Source organism: Pleurodeles waltl, chromosome 4_2, assembly GCF_031143425.1.
Source record: "Pleurodeles waltl isolate 20211129_DDA chromosome 4_2, aPleWal1.hap1.20221129, whole genome shotgun sequence".
NCBI classification, from domain to species: domain Eukaryota; kingdom Metazoa; phylum Chordata; class Amphibia; order Caudata; family Salamandridae; genus Pleurodeles; species Pleurodeles waltl.
The window spans coordinates 452,477,978-452,486,230 of NC_090443.1; positions in this window are offsets into that span (position 1 = coordinate 452,477,978).

Consider the following 8,253-nt stretch of genomic DNA (forward strand, 5'->3'; position numbering starts at 1 on the left):
TAGGCAAATCCCTGAAGCCCTAACACCTGCTCAAGTCAGGCTCCCTTCCACAGTGGTGTCATGTCTGTAAGGTGGCAACTCCAACCATTAATGTGCAGTGATGACCTGCAGCAGAGCATTTTCACTCCGGTACATGAGGGAGTTGTAAGAGGCAGTGGTTTGCCATAGAGGTGACCAAGGATATCCTGAAGACCGAAGAGGTGCAGTTCTAGACCATATGTCAGAGCATCCCATTCTCTGCTGAATCATTTGTTGGTAGAGACATGGTGTACCACCATCGAATAGACAGAGACAGCAGTAATTACTAAACACAAACAGGAATAGTATTCTTGCACTATCTGTAAAAACAGCCTGTGAATCAAGTCCTCTGTAAACTTTCTTCTCTACTCACAGGCCTTTTAGGTACAAGCTGGCCAGAGTGAGCAGTTGTTTGGTTGTTAAAGACTTATTGGGAACATGACAATAGCTGACCTGGAAAGCAACTCCACCCATTGCTTTTCTTTGGCTTTTTGTTACTCTTATTATCTTGTGTTCTTTTCAATGTTTTTTTTTTAGTCTTTGTCCCTCCTGTTGAGGATAGCCTGTTTACTTTTTGCCTGATTGTTTCCTTTTAATCTTCCACAAGTGTCTGTCGTTCAGGAACTTATTTTTTTTCCGTTTTCTAAAAGCACTGTTTGTAACTGTATGCATTTCTTTCACCATGAAAGTGCATGCATTTTTACTATTCAGAATATTTGCCCACTTATATCAATACTTTTCTCATAATAGCATTTTTTTTAAAAACATGTTCTACAATGCTTGCTTTTGAAACCCTCTTACTTGAGCTTTCATCCTCATAGGGTTTCACCCTTCAAGCCACTTTCCCATGCATTCAGGGGCATACCTTAGTCCATGAAATTCGGAAGGTGTGAATCTCAAATTTCTCAACTAACAAAGAGCTGGGCAGCAAGGTGGAGGGGTAAGAAGACCAAGTGGTCTTGTATCCATAAAGGTTAGACTTTTTTCCATTTACTAACACACAAAGAAACAAACGTGCTGTTAAAATCTGGAAGCCCTTCTATTTTGAAGCTTCTATCACCCTACTAATAGAGAACTGAGGGCCAGATGTAGTAAGCATTTTGCATGGTGCAAACTGCGAAAAAAGCAGTCACAGAAATGGAGGTCTGCTGTCTTCAGCAGGCCACCATCCCTGTGAGTGCAGGGACTCGCTATGGGGTCGCAAAATGCGACCCACCTCATTAATATTAATGAGGTGGGTCTTTGCGACCCCATAGCGAATCGCAGACGGTGTCTGAGACACCGTTCTGCATCCGATTTTGCGAATTGGAAATTGCGAGTCGCACCGACTCGCAATTTCTGATTCGCAAGATTGGAGTTTCCTACATCTGGCCCTTAATCTATAATGGTTTTTTTTCTAATTCCTAGTTGCCCACCTTTAAAGGACACAGTGCATTTGCCAAAAAAGTTGGGATGGCCTCACAGACCGCCTAGTGTCATGCTTCACCATCAACCATCATGAGCTCGCCAAAGCATACTCTAATGGTAGACGGGCCCCCCTCGCCCTACTGAGGTGCACTAACTTGGGAAAATCAAGGAAAATCAGGCTATCCAACTACAAATCCCTACTACCAACCAAAAGTGCAATCTAAACTTCATTCAGGCATGAGAGAGGGATGATTAAAACAAACAGCGGGGCAAAGAAGATGCAATTATGACGTCCTTGTCCCCCTTACGTCAACATGCTTCAGCCCTTATGTGGTCCCCGAAGGGATCCAGGGCTTTCATCATGACCAAATAGACCTTATGTGACTCTTGAACATCTGGAGGAGAAAAGAATAGCAAATAAGTGTTCCAGTCGGGGGTGACCTTTGATCAATGTATGATTACAAGACTCCCCTGCTCCACTCCTCCATAATGTATGGATAGCCCTAAGTTAGGAAAACAACTCGGAGAAGGAATATTCACCTGAATGGAATGGTCAGAGATTAGAGAGCTAGTATAGACTTTATGTGCACAAAAAGTGTGCATGTGGTATGTGATTAGGTAAACAATATTGAGTCTATATTTCTGGGGTACTGCCTTCAACTTTCAGAGAGGGAATTATTTTCTTACAGCAGCCAACATCAGCAACAAGAAGACAGGCAACAACAGCAACAGAAGAATCAGACCCAACCTCTGTATTGGCTTGGTTTAAAGTAGCAGGTCTTAAGTCCAGAGCGGAGGCGAAATAAAAAGAGTTAGAGCAAGTGGCAGCACCAATGACCACTCAGAGGATGTTGCAGGAGTATCTGGATTACCCAAAAGAGGTGTATGTGGATCAAAACCCATTAGTGTATTGGTATGGGAAGATGCACCAATGGACATGAGCTCAGCAGGTTGGTAATAAAGTATCTGGCTTGTCCTGTAGCCAATGTATCTGCTGATCGTGTGTTCAGTGCAGCTGACACAGTTGTTACAGCGAGAAGAACCAGTCTCTCACCTGAAAACGTGGAGAGATTAACCATGATCAAAATGAACCAACATGTTATGCCATCTGATTACACAGTTCCTGAAACACTACAGGAAAGGGAAGAGGATGATTGGCTAGACTCAAGTGTGTTAGCTGATGAACTTCTAGGTGAACCACCTGAGTTTGAGGATGAACTCTACTTCAAGGACTGAGTGTGCCAGCGCCACCCTAGAACTTTTTTATTATTTCTTGTTGTTCTTCTTTCTTTGTTTTGGGATTCAATTTTATGCTGCCCCACCGATTTGTAGTCACAAACATGGCTTGAATGAAAAGTGAAAAATGAGTTCAATATTCCTGCTTACCTACCGGTCTGGTCTTGAGTCAGGCACCCAAGAGTGATGGACATTCCAAGGAGAATGCAGATGTACTGCCCAATTTGGCAGTGCAGTATCAATTTTCTTTTAACAATCACATTTTTTTTAGAATTAGGTGAATTGATTTCACTCCGCCATTTCAAACCTAGATGGCAGAACATTTGGGTATCTAATACCTTGGGTCTCTGAGGCAGAAGTACTGTTTGCAATTAATTTAATTGAACTGTGTCATACTCTTTCCTTCCTTCATTTGTTTACTTCCAGAACTGATTGATAATGATGTGCTGCTCATTGCCCTAATATATACTGTTGTTGTGTTTGTCTTTGTCACACCTTTCCCCAGATTTCCTTCCCCAGCCATTCATCAAACCCCTAACCCTCTTCCCATGGGCTGTGTGATTTATTGAGGTATAAATTAAGTTAATTACACCAAATAGATCCCACAATTGGTGGGGCTAATGTGGTTAAATGCTACACCAATCTTGTATTACATGTACAATAGCCCATACCAGTCCCACTTACCCAACCACGCATAAGTAAGACCGAAGATCATTCAGGTATTTGTTATGTGTTAATAAACCTCCTCACCTTGTTGACTACAGAGTACAGTCTTTGATAACATTTTTCTTGACATGAGGATTTCATACATTTGGTTTTGAAGTTTCAAATTTACTATTGCTAGTTTCTGATATGAAGTATTCTTTTAGGTGTCATTATGGTAGTAGTCTGTCCTCAGTCTTTCTAAAGCTATAATATACATGAATATGTACGTACTAACAATCAGTTGTTCTTTCAATTTAGTTGCCTGTGATCCTTCTGATTAATCCTACAGTTGGGGATCAGATCACCTAGGCTGTGATGTCTTCCCTGTTAGCAGACTACCATAAAGAATGCACTGTGGGAAACTCTTCAGTAAGTTGTTTGAACTTGGAAAATTGATGGAGGGAGCAGCCACCAGCCATCACTTCATCTTTTCAGGTAAGAGAACTAGGGGGTAAAGTGAACTACTTTACTTAGTGTGTAACTAATATACTGCAGTTGAGATAAGTGCTCGCTTGTTTATCTATGTTTCCTTAGGCAATATAAGTGTTGGCAGCATACACTCCTAACTGGCATACACTTAGAGAGATATACATTAAAAAGACAGGCTGCGCGAAAAGGCATCAGTTCAGTGTAAAGTTAATAGTAAAACACAAAAAATCTCAAGACATAAAGTGAATTGCAAAAACTTCTCTTTACTAAAATATAAAAATATAAATAAATTGTAAACCCCCCACTCTCTCCTACAACAGGCCCACCGCTCTCCCAGATCTTACCCATTCCCAACCATTGTCCAAATAAATGTTCAATATCCAAACACCATTCCCAAACTCCCACCCTCTATACCAACACCAACTCCCTCAAAAATCTTTTTTTAAAAGGGCTAAAAGAGGGCATTTTCAAGGATGGTCTGAGGCGTGTCAACTGACGTCTCACTTGTGCCAGCTCACGCAGCACATGGTGATGGTACAGCCGATCTGAAAGTGGAGGGTGGGTGGCATGGGGACAGGCAGCTCCAGGCTGGCAAAGGCGCTGGTATAGCTTGGATGGCGGTTGGCTGGTGCAAATGGGACTAGGTTTAGAATCAGGGGCATTTGCTGGGCCCTCGTTTTCCTCCTGCCACTGGTGATGTTGCCTGGTGGGTTTCAGCCTTTGCCGCCGGGCAGTGATCTCCTGCTGGTTTGGTGGTGGACCATCAGAAGCTATATCAAGAATGAAAATAAATAAAAAGACGCTTTTAAAGAACTTTTTATGTAATCCCTTTTTAAATTAAATAGTGGCACAGTATATGTACATTGAGGGCCATTGGAACTTTTGATGTGATGATTACGAAAGTCAGTCACAGGAAGGGACATGATTAATTTTGCCTCAGAAAACCACTGACTGGCTGATAGGAGGCAGCAAAAAATCTTTTTTTCTGGTAAAGGATTTCCTAAAAAAATACACCACACAGACACTTTGCATGGAAAACTATAAAGAAATCTGTTTAATGAGTGAAGCATCATCCACTATGGAGTAAAAATATTCTATTCTTGTTGTGCTAAATGATGACTGGAGCGTGCTAGCTAATGAATCAAGTACATTACAAATTTGTTACACTATGTAGTGTGCAACTGGGACAGCTGCACTAGACAAAACATATCTTTGATTCCAATGGCCCTGCTCTTCTCCAATTGCCATTCAATTCTAACCTGACTACAAGAGACACATGATGATTATATATCACACACATTATGTAAAACCTGAGGATAATAGGTATCCTGTCTGGCTTAAATAGAGGGAAAGGAACAATATAAATATATATATATATAGATATATATATATAGAGAGAGAGAGAGAGACATATACATAAATATATATATAATAATATATATATAGAGAGAGATATACATAAATATATATATATATATATACACACACGTACACACACACACACACACACACACAAACACACATATATATATATATATAAATATATCAGCTTTTCCATGGTAAAAAAATGTTGTGTTGAGCTGATTTAGTTTGGCTAAGGGGTTACTCCATCAGATATCCCATCCACCATACTAAATGTTGTAATATGGGGGACAAGATATCCATCACATTTGTGATGGAGTAACGTCCTCCTCCAAACTTTCTCAATCAGGCCCTTAGTCTGCTGCAGCCAGGTAAAGTACAGGGAAAAGTCCAGATAGGTACGGTGGAGGTTTTCCTTAGAATGCTGAGGGGGGTGGCTCACTGATGATGTAGCTAGGCTAAGTCAGTCTCTGTTAAAATTTGTTGACAGTCAAATTTGAACAGACATAAAATTTCATTATGGAAGTCATATGAAGAATGAACTACTTGCGAGCCCGCAACAGTTGCCACATGCCAAAAATCTTTTTTTCTCAATGTGGACAGAAGTTAGGAACGTATATACCTGGTACTAGGGGAAGTGACTGAGTGGGCACTGGGAGGGAAGAGAAAGATACCTTGTTTTTATTTCAGTTTGCAATCCATTGATAGCTTTGTAAATGCTACATTAAAAGAAACAGATAAACATTGCACAGCCAACACTGCAGTGCTGGCTAGAACTATGCTGCAGTTGGGTGGGGTCATCATCATTATCATCAAACCAAGGCCCATGGGTCAGACTCGCGACTCGCAAAGTGCCATGGGCAGGGAAGTAATGGATGATGATAGAGGGATTGTATCAGACTGATTTAAAAAAAATACAGTGGGTATACTAGTAATTGTCAATAATCAAGCAATGCGACTTACCATCACCCATCCCTGCCGCGGCAGAGACTCCCCTTCAGGTGCTGCGGCTGCATCCAGCACTAGTTGTCTGTGTAACTAAAAAAAAATTACACATTTTAGGGGCCACATACACTTTCCCCTTACCCACAACACATGACTACAGTTGAGTTTGCGGTATCTCGCCTCCCATCTAAAATATCACTTTGGGCATTTTGCTGGTTGACAATGATAGAAAACTACAGCCAGTAATCAAGCCAACCGTAATGGAGGTGACTGTGAGCCATTTCAAGCGCAATGAAGGGGTATAATAAATTGCTCAACGTAGGACATTTGGTTTGGTTTCGGTTGGCAATTTTGGCAAATGCACTGGGACTGTCCTCATACTACTTTACTGCCATGCTGCACTGTCATTGAAACTGCTGGGATAATACAACACAGCATTGTGAGGGGTACACTATAACTTTGGCCATGCTCTTGCCATTTGAGCATGAGCTTGTTTGTTGCCTCTCAACAAACAAGCATAGAAAAGCTTTCCTGGGTCTGCAAACTCCGCAATCTTCACAGTAGATTACTCAATCTAGTGCCTTAGTCTTACAGTTCCAGTCCACATTGTATCATAAAACTTAGGGTAGAGGGAAAGCATAACTAAGCAGAAGAAAGCTTATGCTACAGATTTTAGAAACAGGAGGAAGTCAGCTACAGAAAAAAGAAATACAGAAAAAAAGTATAATGCAGTGTGGGATAACATGATTAAGCATTGAATAGAACAAACATAATTTAAAAGAGAGTCACAGCATGAAAGAAAGGAGAAAACATAAATTTAATTAGAGAGAGTTAAAAGTTAGAGAAATAAATATGAAAAAGAACTTACAGGGGTCAGCGGAGCCATCTGCCATGGCGCTGATTGCGGTGGTGAAACTTCCACCAGCCGTGGCGCAGGTTGTGGCATCCTCCTCGGCCCGACCCTCTCATGCCCTCTTCTTGCCCTTTGGTACTGTTGTAAGAAATAAAGAAGATAACAAAAATAGGTTAGTGGTACAGTTAATCTCCTACAAAATATTTTGACAGGGAAAGGCAAACGCAGTAACATATTGACATTGTACTTTACTACTTTTCTTATTGCCTAATACCTATATGATCATGTTGACCTATTTCCAACACTTTGCCTAAGTCCTATCTCAAATTTCCTAAACTACATTCGGAAAAACTAATGCATGCAACAGATGAGCTTTCCTTCACAGATTGTATTCACAAACCCCCTTTCATGGGCCAATTGATTCAGTTTACTTTTTTTCAATGCATAGGAGCATGCATACATCACTGGAAGAATGCTTGGGACTGTACAAGCTACATAAAAAGAAAGACAGAGGACACTAACTCACTGAAATGCATTATTAACTTCTACTGCTACCACAGTTCCATTATCTTAATGACAGAGGAGAAAGAAATCACCAAAACCAGCATAATCAGCATAATGAGCCCAAGCAAGTGCCTACAGCAACTAGCAGAACTAGGTAATACAGAGCACCTGGCTTACTAAAATTTCATCACATAATATTCGTAATGTTACGTGAACTTGATTTACCTCTGAGTGTGAGCAGCATGCTATTTGAAACAAATTCAGCAATATTGGTCAGAACAAAACAAAATAAGTGAAAATGAATTACTATTACTCACCAAGCCCGGCAACCTGGATGCCCAGCAGGTTTAGCAGGTCCCTTTCACACTCAATAATGTTGGCCCAGCGGTGCATCAGCTGCTGCTGGGTGTTCTGACTCTCAGTGAGTAAGAGGACACAACAGCACACCCTTCCCCACAGCAGCCGATGTTCCCGCAGGCTGTACCCACTGCCGGGATTGCTGCCTGCTGCCAGCATGGAGGTGAGGTGGCGATGCACAAACAAAACTAGTGCAGCTACCTCCTTCTCATTAAAGTTGGTGTGAGTCTGCACTCCTCAGTGGTGCCAGCACCTGCAGGGAGTGCTGTTTGCCGCACCACCATGTCCCCCATCTTCTGCCATGGGGCTTGGGGTGATATAAAAAAGACAGGCGGAAATGAAAGAACAGAGAGGGAAAAATAACTTAGAAGAGGTTAGGGGAAAACTGATAAATGGACAAAAAGTCAAAGAAAATTTAAAAAAGAGTCGAAAACGTA